Source organism: Poromitra crassiceps, assembly GCF_964638095.1.
Source record: "Poromitra crassiceps genome assembly, chromosome: 8".
NCBI lineage: Eukaryota > Metazoa > Chordata > Actinopteri > Beryciformes > Melamphaidae > Poromitra > Poromitra crassiceps.
The window spans coordinates 53,311,444-53,325,782 of NC_139629.1; positions in this window are offsets into that span (position 1 = coordinate 53,311,444).

The following is a 14,339-nucleotide window of genomic DNA, read 5'->3' on the forward strand; positions in this document are numbered from 1 at the left end:
TGCACGCGCACGTTTTTCGCTCGTGCACAGGCGCGCGTCCACGCGAAAGAGGTGCGCTGGCCAATCACATTATGAACAGCTGAGTTGATCCACGCCCACACCCATTTCCTCGTTCCATGAAAGCGCAGTGCATGATCAGAGTTTTAGCGGATATTTAATGTATCCGCGATTTAATGTCAGAATGAAAATCCGCGTTGGATAGTCTGCTGAAGGGCTGTCTAAAGCAGCAGCTTGTATTCACATCAGTCATTTGATTTAGGCTACTTTGATCAGCGATTTCTGTCTGATACAGCTGCATACATTGATACAGCAGTCTCAGTCTATACATTTCCACAATCTGTAAGCCTATTTAGACCATAGATTTAGAAACGCATGCTCAATGAATAATGATCTCTATCACTCATGTGTGTGGTTGCACTGATCGAATAATTCATATATAAAATAGCCTAGTATAAAGCCTAATAGCCTACTATAAAAGAGAAAACTGCTGAACTGAATTGAGACGATGCGGGCATATTATCATTGATAAAAACTAGCCTATTTTTGCTCATATATTGGCATACAGCCTACAGGACACAGTTCTAGCTGAAAGATGCAAGAATAGCCTGCATATTTAGTATTGGGGCTATCCATATTTATCCCATATCTATATTATATGTATAGGCTTTTCTGGCATGTAGGAGAATATCACCTTCACTCCATTTGAGGGTCCATTCATGATATGCGCCGCGGTGATTAATAGTGATCATATTTCTCCACGCATCGTTGAGCTGTTAAGACATAAAGTGGTAAGTAGGCTTAATTTTATTATGTAGCCTACAGAGCCACAAATGTTTTTCTTGTTATATTCTCAGTTGACTGCAATCTATTTTTCATATGGCGATCTTATATGAACGGTGAGTGACTCCAGAGAGCCGATTATATGGGTCTGTCATGGATTTTGATCTTATCCTCTGAAGCTAACCTGGTCGCGACCAGGTTAGCTTTGCAGCGTCAGTTGCCATGGTGATTGAAAGTTAACTTGCTTTGTAGTACGGCTAAACCAGGTTTAAACTCAAACTTACTCGGATAAGGCATTAAACTAGTTTCGTAGTACAGGCTACTGGAGTGTTGCGGTCAACTTCATATGGACTTGTTCCTGTAGAGACTGTTTTTATGTTATTTTGATCCTGCTTGCTGTGACCAGCACCTCCCTGCTTGGATTGTGCACGAGTAGCCTACTTTTCCCTATATATATATATCTATATAGATATATATGACAGTAGGGAAAATTCTTCTGGCGGCTGGCCCATGGTTCTCCAATGGGCTTAAACATATTTATTCAGACACAAAACACTTTTCTGTTATTTTATTAAATTACACCAATTGCAGTTTTATATTGCCATTTGACATACTTCAGACTAGGCCTGCACGATATGAGGAAAATCTCTGATGTGCGATAACATTGTTCAATATCGCGATGACAATACGACTTGCGATAAATAAACAGATATTAAAGTATGCATAGTAGCTATACAGTTCCTATGTCTTTCTGCTTTAATAATGCTAACATAGACCCCAAACATAGCCTATGCCCACTGAATAACGAAATGAAATATACACTGACTAGCTGAAACTACACACAGCGTGTTTGGGCTTTGGCAGAGGTGCGGAGCGCACTGTTGCAAGGGAAAGGTGTACGCTGGATTTACAACACAAGACCAAATGATCAGACGCTGAATGGGAATGCATGACGCATGTAAATAAAACCACTTTTGTGATTCATTGTGTTTCAGGCAGTCTTTTTGATGTGTTTATTGCACATGTTCATATTGCGATGATGATGAAAATACTATTAATTGTGCGGCCCTACTTCAGACTACACCAAATAATAGATAAGCAAAGGTCTGTCTGAAGGCTTATTAGTTTCAGACTCTGGGAAAGTGGGGAAAGAAGTAAAAATCCACAAAGCTATGGTATCTCTGAAATATCTTCAACCAAATCACACACATTTAGTCTTTTCTACAGTATGTAATGTCATTTTCATAACTAATGTAATAACCTTTTCACTTCCATTCACTGAGCCTCCCCTGGAACTGCCTCCCACTTTGAAAACCCTTGGTGCAAAGAATTACAATAATACAGCAAAATTGTAAGAACACGTTTTTCACAGAGGGTTAACTCAGCTGCCATAGACCTGCAGTATCTGTGCACTACCATTGACGCCAATTGTGCAAACCTCTAGAGTAAAGGGTAGTATTTGCAGAGTATTTGATGTAATACATGCAGAAATAATTTTAGATTAATATTATTCTGATCACCAACACAAACTGCAGACTCAAAGTGGCCCAAAACAACATCAAAGATCAAATTCTGTGGATCGGACCTGAACCACAACATGTTTATTATATTTTCCCCCCCTAATTCCCAAACTATTACAGATCTGAAAATGATCAAATGCTTTCATTTCAGCTCTCCAGCCTTCTTATCAGTGCCTGTGGATAAGAAGTCCACTCATCTCCTAGAGCTATAAGCTCTCAGTTCAGTCGGTCCAGATTCATATCAGTACAAGTGTTCGGCTGGTTGACTCCTTGCCCGACTGCACATTCTCGCCTATTTTCCATGGGAGCAAAAAGTCATCTCATCTCAGAAGGTCCTGCCTGCTCCTCCTCATCATCCTCCTCTTCTTCCACAATATCCTCGTCCTCCTCGTCATCGTCCTCCTCATCCGTGTCAGAGTCTGTACTGTTCACAATATAACCAAAGACATCCGTGCTTGTTGAGAGAAGACTGACATACTGTGAGAGATAGCTTGAAAACTCTCTTCTCTTGCTGAGCAAAGCGGCGGCTGCACCTTTGTCCTGTCTAGACGACAGCAGGCAGTCTCGCTGGAGGCATTTGTCGATTTCTTCGATCTGCTTCTCAAAGAACCTCTTTCCTGACATGCAGTCTTCTGCCAAGTAGGCCTTCTCTTCAGATGCCCTTTTTGCGGTGTTCCACAACAAAAACAGTCTCTGTTTGACTGACATTTGTACATCTACTGTCTTGTTGGTCATGGTTGACCAGATGGGGTTGTCGATCTGAATTACTTCATGGTAATCCAAGGCAGGTTGCTGTTTTTCAGCTCTGGTGGTGTTGAAGTGTTTCAGTTTTTGTTTGATCTTCTGACAAATCAGTGATATCTTCCTTGACAGTCTGATTGCAATTTTTTGTCCCTCTGCAAAACAAATGGTTCATTAAGTTTAATTGATGGATGGGGGGGTGGGGGGTGGTGGGTGGTTAAAAAGGACACTCCACCGGAAAACAATGCTGATTCATCTTGCACGCGCTCTCACTCTCTCTTGTACTCAAATCAACTCTCACTAACTGTCAAACTCAATGAATGGCTGCAAAACAGTTTACAGTTCCTGGATATGAGTGAGATTATGTGGGAAGTAAATCGGCGTTGTTTTTCAGTGTAGGGCTCCTTTAACCAACTGTCATAGTTCAAGTATTTACTGTACCTGCGTATTTTTTCATGAGGCCGCATAAGAACCAGCGCTCCAAGACAAGTCTATAGATGGCCTGCAGTGAGTTCTGTCGTTTTTTGTCTTCAATTACACTTCTGATGTGTAAACATGTGTGACTTGTTAGAGGCCATCTTTCACGAAGGCCATGATTCCTCTCAATTGTCTTTATTTTCTTCTCCAATCTGAAAGTGGTACATAAACACAGTAACATGCTTCATTGCTCATCAGTGACCAGTCAGAAAGTATGTTGTAAGTCTATGTCCAAAGTTAAGATTGAACAGGCTAAGTGAATTTGTAACTAGGACGACCGCACCGCGGATATATGCCTCCGCCAACAAGTGAGCAGTCGACATCCATGTCTGTCCAGACTTTGACGTTTGAGCCAAATGTGAAGAAATTCCCTCAAGGAGTTACTGAGAAATTGCATTAACCAGCTTGAAAATGTCATTTGTGAGAACAGAGTGACCTTGACCTTTGATGACCAAAATGTAATCAGTTCATCCTTGAGTCTAAGTGGATGTTTGAGCCAAATTCTAAGAAATTCTGTCAAGGCGTTCCCTGAGATCTCGCATTAACGACCTAGAGAACGGTGTTCGTGAGGTCCCAGTGACCTTGAACCTTGACCACCAAAAAGTAATCAGTTCATCCTTGAGTCCAAGTGGACGTTTGAGACAAATTTGATGAAATTCCGTCAAGGCGATTGAACACTATGTATTTACAATTAAGCAATTAAGCAACATCACTTTTATGTATGCCAGTAAGGTAATACTTACTTTTCCAAATGTGTTGTTTGGTCATGGGTGCAGCTGGTCACAGTGCTCAAGCGTTCTCTAGGAAAAAAAGTAAGGCTTTGTAAATAACAGAAAATGTATTTTTATCCATGGGAATTGACAAATTATAACCTGGTATAACACAATACAATTAGATTCAAGAGCAGCAGATCCACCAGGGCGTAATGTTCCGTTTTGGTTCTAAAGGTGTTTATTCCATTTTGTATAATTTTGGAGGCAATTTGTGCTACTGAGCTATACAGAGAGATGATTGTGAGATTCTCTCAACAGCAAGACTACAAGGAGATGCAGCATACGGAGAAAGGCTGTACACACACTCACAGTTCCTGGTGCTCCATTAGTTTTTGGACATAGTCCTCTTCCCAGGTCAAATCTACAGACTGCCTTGCCTCTGTTTTATATTGGTCTGCCCAGCTTTGTATGTCTTGCTGTGTGATGCCTTTTCCAAATAAAGAGAAAATAATAATTTTAAATTGGAGGGTATAGGTTTAACCTCTGACAGCAAAGTTAAACTTAATGACATTTATATTTCTGGAAGAAAGTTAGTCCGTTCAACAATATCTTTTGCACATTATGCATTTTAATTAGCATATACCAAATTCCTGCAAGGACCATGAAACTGATTGATATGACAATGAGCAGCAGATCCAAATTCCATACACTTGCAACCCAAAGTTTGGAAAAATAACATTGTACCTGTATTTTTAATGATTTCAGCCATCTCTGTATTTGCTTCATCTTCAACTGACTTGGTTTTCTCAGCTTTGAGACCCAGGGCTTTTGCTTTAATGGAAAAAGGAAATTCAAAGGAAGGCATTAGATTATCAAAATATTAGTTTAAACAGTATAAGCATCTTATAGGAACATGCATAACATCACTTTCTTAGAAAACAAAACAAAAACTAAATGGGAATATGTTTGGCTTTGTTAATAGTAACATAATTAGGTTTGAAAAAGACCGAAATGTCACAAATAAATCATCTTTATTGCAAGTTGGCAGTGTGCGGGACTCTTCTCACAACTTTATCGGTTTGGGCTTTTCAAACAGAACGGCTCTCAAGATTGTCACAGATAGAGTTGTAATGCATGTGTGACCGTTACAATCTGGAAAGGAGGTAGATCTCGTTTGTGCTCTCTACTAGTGAGTGCATTACTGGTATAGAGTACTGCAGGGATGACATGTTTTTGGAGTCACAAGGCAGAAAAAGACATGAGAGAAAGACATGTTGGGGCTTGAGCGTAAAAGTGATTGGGATTTTAGAATTTTGCTTAAAGTCCCTGGAAACCAGAAATATTTTTGGATTATTTAGCATTTTGAGTTCATCACATCACAGGAACCTATGTTAACTCATTGAGTGCCAATGACGACTATAGTCGTCAATTCGAATAGTAACGTTGAGTGCCAATGACGACTAAAGTCGTCAATTGCGTTTTTTGACGGTGGGACGTGGATCAAAGCCTGATCCATCTCCTGTGAAAGTATGGTGGATGTTGAATGTGTAAAAGCTATTTTACGGACCCATTAGGTGGCGACAGTGCTCTCCAGATTAGAGAAAGTCGAGGAAAAAACAGAGAAGAAGTCATGGGGAAACGGAAATCGCATCGGTATGCATCGATATGCATGAAGCATAACGTTAGCTGTGCCTGCAGCAGCCAATCTGCTGCCACAATTGAGCCCCTCCGTATCCGCTGCGATAGCCCATCCGCATGATTAGTTGTGGAGTTGTTATTATTCTCAACTGGAAGCGATGGGAGCCGGTGACAAATACACGCGGAACGCTGTAAAAAAGCTGGATGTAGCACACTTTTCAGTGCAGAGCAAAGGCAGCAGAGAGCCACCAGAGACACACCCACGGAGGTGGGGTTTGCAGTTGAGCGGGGTGGGGCACGCAGGGCAGCATACAACACCGACCCAGACAGACAAGGACAGCAGGACAGGATTGGCAAACACAAGCTAGAATATCTGATGCCCACCAGCAGTAAATCAAGACCAGCAAGAAGCTGCAACCAGCAGCGCATGCAGGGCCCAGCGCTGCTGGTTGGTTGCAGCTAAAAAATATTATTTTGCCAAACAAAATTCCTTTGTTTTCACTGTTTTATTGAAGGAAATTATTTTTGGGGTGTCACTACATCAGAAAATATTAGCTTCAGAGTCAGTCATGTGCTTGAAATGCTTCATTTCACAAAAGGCTAATTATCTCAGCTTCTAGTTTGAAACGTCTCTTTTTGGTGAAATCAACCTATCTTCTCAGGCTCATAACTAAAGAAGGGAAAATGATATCAATAAACTTTTTTTTGCTGATGATAGAAGAGAGTCTCATCGTTCTTTGGGCATGTTCGGTGTTTACATAGTAATATCACACAATATTCTGTGGACCTCGAGAAATCACTGAAAACGCTCTGAAACTCTGGCACTGGGAGCATCCGTTTTCCAAAAGTTTAGTTTTCCAAGAGTTAAAGAGTTAATAAGCCACCAGCCAAATTTGAACGATGATGAACGTCGCAAAGTATATCAATTTAGGTTTGACAGTCATGGCAAAAGTCATGAGAATCAATTTGATTTTAGAGTGTATTTTCTCCCGCGGACTGTGTGGGCATGTCCCGTCTGCAGCAGGTCTCCTCTCTCTCTCTCAGAGGAGACCTGCTGGAGGAGACCTCTCTCTCCGTTAACGGAGAGAGAGAGAGGAGAGAGAGAGAAGGAAAGAGAGATGGAGTGTGTGTGTGTGTTCGCGCGTTGCTCGGCGCATTGCACAGAGAGGGTTTACAGAGAGGAAGAGATCTCTGCCGCTGCGCTACTGTGTGTGTGTGCGCGCGTGCGTGCATGCATGCGTGTGTGTGATTCGATTAAATCTTATGACGTGATAAGATCATGCATTTTAGCACCGCGCGCACCGCTCTCTTCAATGAGGAAATGGAAATCCAGACCTTGTAGAAAAGTGTCGATTTTTGGGGTTAGGGTTGAAAGTAATGTCAATTAATTTCTGAGGCACACAATTACTCACCTAAGACCCTAAATTTAATAGTTAGAAGGTTTTTGTGGATTTTGGTTTCCAGGGACTTTAAATGCATAAAATAAGCTCTGTGGTTAACAAACGTTTATGGGAGTGCTAATTTATGTTCACTTTTATGACATTTGAAGCGTTTTCTGAAACGCGTAAAAAACACATTTAGGTTTCAAAAGTCATAAAAGTGATTCACGTTTGTGAAGATTATCCTGCCGAACACAAATGACCACTCCCATAAACTTTAGTTAGTAGTATGAGACTGAAGAAGTGACCTTTCTCTCTTTAACCCAATGCTGTTGTAGCCACTCTGTTCATGTGACTGCATTCAATTCCCTGGTTGTAAATGTTACAGAAATGTTACTGGGTCTGACCTTGTCCTTGCTGGCAACACAACACCGAAAAGTGCCACACAATCTATTCAAACATGATGCCAAAATGTAAAATTGACAATGTGCATATCTAAAAATGGACAGACGGAATGAGAGACAGACAAGGCACACAGACACAGACAGTGAGGGAGAGAGGTTGTGTGTGGGGTGGGGGGCACAGACACGTTATTATGGATCCCACTGGCTTTGGGGGCAGAACACGCCTTGCGCCCGCCTACGCGGCAGCATTCAAGCTGGATTGGCCTGAAGCGAACCAATACGCCACAGTCACATTTTCGACATCTCAGGCTCACACATGAATATATAAATATATAAGTATGAGTATATAAATGATGGCCACATACGCTCCTCCTGTCTCTCTTCTCTCATTCCTTTCCAAAACCCTTGAACGAGCAGCATCCGAACAACTTTCTCTCTATCTCTCCCAGAATGACCTCTTGGACCCTCTGCAGTCCGGTTTCAAGGCTTCGCACTCCACTGAGACAGCTCTTCTTGCTGTCACAGAGGCCCTTCACACTGCTAAGGCCTCATCCCTCTCCTCTGTCCTTGTCCTCCTTGACCTGTCTGCTGCCTTCGATACAGTCAATCACCAAATCCTTCTTTCCACTCTGTCTGATCTCGGCATTTCAGGTTCTGCACTATCCTGGTTTGCTTCCTATCTCTCGAACCGCTCATACCAGGTCTTATGGAGAGGGTCCGTCTCCAGATCCTGCCCTCTTACCACTGGTGTCCCCCAGGGCTCAGTCCTGGGCCCCTTACTTTTTCTTCTCTATATCAGATCTCTTGCCTATGTGATCTCTTCTCATGGCTTCTCTTATCACTGCTATGCTGATGACACCCAACTTTTCCTTTCCTTCCCCCCCTCAGACACTCAAATCGAGGCTCGCATCTCTGCATGTCTCAAGGACATTGGCGACTGGATGTCTGCCCACCACCTCAAGCTCAACCTTGGTAAGACAGAGCTACTCTTCCTCCCAGGGAAAGACTGTCCTCTCACAGATCTCTCCATCTCCATCGAAAACACCACTGTACTGCCCTCCCAAACAGCTAAGAACCTTGGGGTGATCCTCGACAACCAGCTGTCTTGCTCTGCCAACATAGCTGCGACAGCACGCTCCTGTAGGTTCTCCCTCTACAACATCCGCAAAATCCGTCCCTTCCTCACAAGAGAAGCGACTCAACTCCTGGTCCAGTCACTTATCGTCCCTCGCCTGGACTACTGCAACGTGCTCCTGGCTGGCCTACCTGCCACCGACATCCGACCGCTTCAGCTCATTCAGAACGCTGCAGCCCGTCTGGTATTCAACCAACCCAAATTCTCTCATGTCACTCCCCTTTTCCGGGACCTCCACTGGCTTCCCATCTCAGCTCGCATCAAATTCAAGACACTGGTACTGGCCTACAGGGCAGTACACCAGTCAGCTCCCCTGTACCTGCAATCTATGGTCAGGTTCCAAACCTCTCACCGCTCCCTTCGCTCCTCTACCAGTGCAGGTCGCCTCGCTCCTCCTTCGCTACGGGCGCTCAAAAGTCGCTCATCCCGATCTCGACTCTTCTCCTCCCTGGCACCCCAATGGTGGAACGAGCTGCCACCTTCGGTCAGGACTGCTGAATCACTGCCGATCTTTCGGAAAAGACTAAAGACTCACCTTTTCAGGCTCCACCTGGGCCCCTCTTGATCTAACTTCTTTCTCTCTTCTTTCTCTCTCTTTATTTAATAAAAAAAAAAAAAAAAAAAAAAAAAAAAAAAAAAAAAAACCCTAAACTAAAAACTCGTACCACTGTTCCTTCAGGATTTGTAGTTGTCATAGACTGTGCTCCATAGTTGATTGCTCTATTGCTGACAAAAAGTGTGTTATTGTAAGTCGCTTTGGATAAAAGCGTCTGCCAAATGACGTAATGTAATGTAATGTAATGTAATGCTCCTTAATGGAACATGCGAACGCTAATGTGGCTTCAATGGATGAATATTGCTCGACTGTAGCCCACCTGAAGCTACCTTGTGAGTTCCTAAACCATGGAACCAATATTACAACACTAACATTAACACAAGTATAAATAAATTGTAGTAGAAACTTCATTTTTTCTCTGTCACCTTGATCAGATTGGTGCAGTGATCCCCACACCCCTGTAATCAAACATGGGTGGATTTAACGCCTTATAGGGGCATTTGCACTGGCATCTGATGGGCAAACTCCAAGATATCACTCTTCTTGGGGTTGCTCATGCAGAAACCTTGTCTGGTTTTCTCACGGGGATTGAGTCTTGTACTCAAGTCAAATAGTAATTTAGACAATAACGCGTGACAGGCCTGCATAATGAAAAGAACAGGTCACTTAACGATGACATGACATGTCCACCACCACCTTGCCTCAAATATCAGATTGAGGCAAGATGAAAATACCTGGTGCGCTACTAAATGGCCAATCCTGGAGCTTGAATGCTGCATAGGGTTTGTTCTGCCTGCAAGGCCAGTGGATCCATAATAACACAGACAGCAGACGGCAAAGACACAGAAACCTCTTCACCTTGGCTCTTTCTTATCCTTGAACTGTGGTGCAGCAAGGCATCAGTCAGCAGGTCAACTCTGTGTGAAGGGGTCATTTCTTTAGTCACCTTGCCAAAACGGCGAAGGTATGACCACAGTCGTTCCAACTGTTCCCCATCAGCTAGGCCTGCATCCTCCACATTCCTACAACCATAGGAAATCTACAAAACATTAAACCAAGATCAGAAGTTAACATAGAAAATAGTTGTACTGTCTTTGATAAATTGCAATCAAGTTAATAATGTCAAAACCAAATGATGATTACCTGACAATCAACATCGTGCCCATAAGCATGGAACGCAGGTACAGCATATGTTGTTTTGTTCAGAAGATCTGGGTAAAACTTCTTTAAGAATAAACAAAAATGAGAAAACTGCATTAATGATAAAATATACTTTTAGAAACACTGCCACAGTTAATGAGAACAAATAACTAAATGTACTTTACATACATAGAACAATTACCTGCAAGTGAGGTTTCAATTTGCATGCAATGTCGTACATGAAGACAAGTTTTTTGTGTTTTCCCAGATCTTCTTGCAGTTCCTTGAGCAGGTAGACAGCATTCGAAAGGCTAGAAGATAATACAACTATTTTAGCTGAAACAGGACATGGTAACTCATTTGTAAAGTGCTAATGAAAGTTTTATATTTACCTCTCGCCTCTCTTTAGACTAAGAAAGCGCCGTGGATGTTCGTGCTTACAGGATATCCCAAAAACTCCAGTTTCATCCAATTTGGAGTTTTTGACCTTTGACCGGAGGGCACTCCCTGCCTGAAAGCTGGCACACCCCTGTAGAAGTAGGAATGTACATTTTTTGATCCATCATTTCTCAAAATACATTACTCTCTCACAAAGGTAAACTTCTTAGAAAGTGGATGTCTTTGTGTAAAATCTGACCTTGCTGAGCAGAGAAGGGGATGGAAACACCCAAAGATAATCATTCGTAAACTGTATCATCACATTTGGTGATATTCTACATTGGTATGACTTAGTGCTTAATTAAAAACATTTTGAATTTATCAATTCATTTTTCTGGTTGTTCAATGAATAAACAATACACAAAAATGTATATACATTTTAAAAGAAAGCATGAAGGAATAATAACTCAAGCTTGTCCAACTTACACTATTTGACCTAATTAAGCAATCTTACATGAGAGGGTGTGCTTTACTGTCGTTAGTGGCACGACAGTGATTCGGCAGGACCGAAGCATAACCGAAGTTATACAACATTCTGCCAAAAAATACAAGCTATAAACTAGAACGACCGCACCGCGGATTTATGCCTCCGCCATTAGTTAATTCTTGAGTCCAAATGGCCATTTGAGGCAAATTGGAAGAAATTCCGTCAAGGCGCTCCTGAGATCTCACGTTAACGAGCATAAAACGAGGGGTTGTGATGTCACAGTAACCTTGAACTTTGACCACCAAAACCTTAAGTCCAAGTGACGATTAAGGCTAATTCGAAGAAATTCCATCAAGACATTCCTGAGATATTGCGTTAACAAGCTTGAAAATGGCATTCGAGAGGTCACAGTAACCTTGACCTTTGATAACCCAAATGGAATCAGTTCATCCTTGCGTCCAACTCGATGTTTGAGCCAAATCAGAAGAAATTCCATCAAGCCGTTCTTGAGATATCGCGTTAACGAACTTGGGAATAGCGTTCGTGAGGTGACAGTGACCTTGACCTTTGACCACCAAAATGTAATCAGTACATGCTTGAGTCCAAGTCAATGTTTGAGGCAAATCTGATGAAATTCCGTCAAGGCATTCCTGAGATATCGCGTTAACAAGCTTGAAAATGGCGTTCGAGAGGTCACAGTGATCTTGACCTTTGACCACCAAAATCGAATCAGATCATCCTTGAGTCTAAGTCGATGTTTGAGGCAAATTTGATGAAATTCCGTCAAGGCGTTCCTCAGATATCGTGTTAACGAACATCGGAAATACGGATGTACGTACGTACATTACATTACATTACATTACGTCATTTGGCAGACGCTTTTATCCAAAGCGACTTACAGTAACACACTTTTTGTCAGCAATAGAGCAATCAACTATGGAGCACAGTCTATGACAACTACAAATCCTGAAGGAACAGTGGTACGAGTTTTAGTTTAGGTTTTTTTTTTTTTTTTTTTTTTTTTTTTTTAGTATTAAATAAAGAGAGAGAAAGAAGAGAGAGAAAGAAGTTAGATCAAGAAGGGCCCAGGTGGAGCCTGAAAAGGTGAGTCTTTAGTCTTTTCCGAAAGATCGGCAGTGATTCAGCAGTCCTGACCGAAGGTGGCAGCTCGTTCCACCATTGGGGTGCCAGGGAGGAGAAGAGTCGAGATCGGGATGAGCGACTTTTGAGCGCCCGTAGCGAAGGAGGAGCGAGGCGCCCTGCACTGGTAGAGGAGCGAAGGGAGCGGTGAGAGGTTTGGAACCTGACCATAGATTGCAGGTACAGGGGAGCTGACTGGTGTACTGCCCTGTAGGCCAGTACCAGTGTCTTGAATTTGATGCGAGCTGAGATGGGAAGCCAGTGGAGGTCCCGGAAGAGGGGAGTGACATGAGAGAATTTGGGTTGGTTGAATACCAGATGGGCTGCAGCGTTCTGAATGAGCTGAAGCGGTCGGATGTCGGTGGCAGGTAGGCCAGCCAGGAGCACGTTGCAGTAGTCCAGGCGAGGGACGATAAGTGACTGGACCAGGAGTTGAGTCGCTTCTCTTGTGAGGAAGGGACGGATTTTGCGGATGTTGTAGAGGGAGAACCTACAGGAGCGTGCTGTCGCAGCTATGTTGGCAGAGCAAGACAGCTGGTTGTCGAGGATCACCCCAAGGTTCTTAGCTGTTTGGGAGGGCAGTACAGTGGTGTTTTCGATGGAGATGGAGAGATCTGTGAGAGGACAGTCTTTCCCTGGGAGGAAGAGTAGCTCTGTCTTACCAAGGTTGAGCTTGAGGTGGTGGGCAGACATCCAGTCGCCAATGTCCTTGAGACATGCAGAGATGCGAGCCTCGATTTGAGTGTCGGAGGGGGGGAAGGAAAGGAAAAGTTGGGTGTCATCAGCATAGCAGTGATAAGAGAAGCCATGAGAAGAGATCACATAGGCAAGAGATCTGATATAGAGAAGAAAAAGTAAGGGGCCCAGGACTGAGCCCTGGGGGACACCAGTGGTAAGAGGGCAGGATCTGGAGACGGACCCTCTCCATAAGACCTGGTATGAGCGGTTCGAGAGATAGGAAGCAAACCAGGATAGTGCAGAACCTGAAATGCCGAGGTCAGACAGAGTGGAAAGAAGGATTTGGTGATTGACTGTATCGAAGGCAGCAGACAGGTCAAGGAGGACAAGGACAGAGGAGAGGGATGAGGCCTTAGCAGTGTGAAGGGCCTCTGTGACAGCAAGAAGAGCTGTCTCAGTGGAGTGCGAAGCCTTGAAACCGGACTGCAGAGGGTCCAAGAGGTCATTCTGGGAGAGATAGAGAGAAAGTTGTTCGGACGCTGCTCGTTCAAGGGTTTTGGAAAGGAATGAGAGAAGAGAGACAGGTCTGTAGTTCTGAATAGCAGTAGGGTCAAGGGAGGGTTTCTTAAGCAGAGGCTTGACTCTTGCAGCCTTTAGATCAGGCGGAACAAGACCAGAGGACAGAGAGGAGTTTATGAAGGTAGTGAGGAAGGGAGATATGACGTACATACAATCCGGATCCATAATGCCTCCGGCCTGGCTATCGCCGGTGGAGGCATAAAAAAAGGTGTTCGTATTTTGGGGGAATTTTCTCGCAAAATAAACTTTTGGCCGAGTGTTAGTCCATTTCCATTAGACAAGAAATAGTCCCCGTTGAGTCAGCCAGGCATCAACCAGCCGACATGCTCATCACATTAGTTAACTGTAACAAACACCTGTGCAGAAACCAGCAGCTAGATAACAGCGTTGATGATGCACAATGGATTGTTTGGTTAATTTGTATTTATTTGGTGGATTTACTGTTGATGTCGGTGGAAATAGAGTTGAGGTTGGGCCGTCCTGCTTGAAATCCCATCGTCTTCGCGATACAGGCACTATAGGCACTATGTTGCCTGCAGAATTGTGGCCGCTGCTGTTGTCTGCTGAACAGACCGGCCGGTGGAGTGATATTTT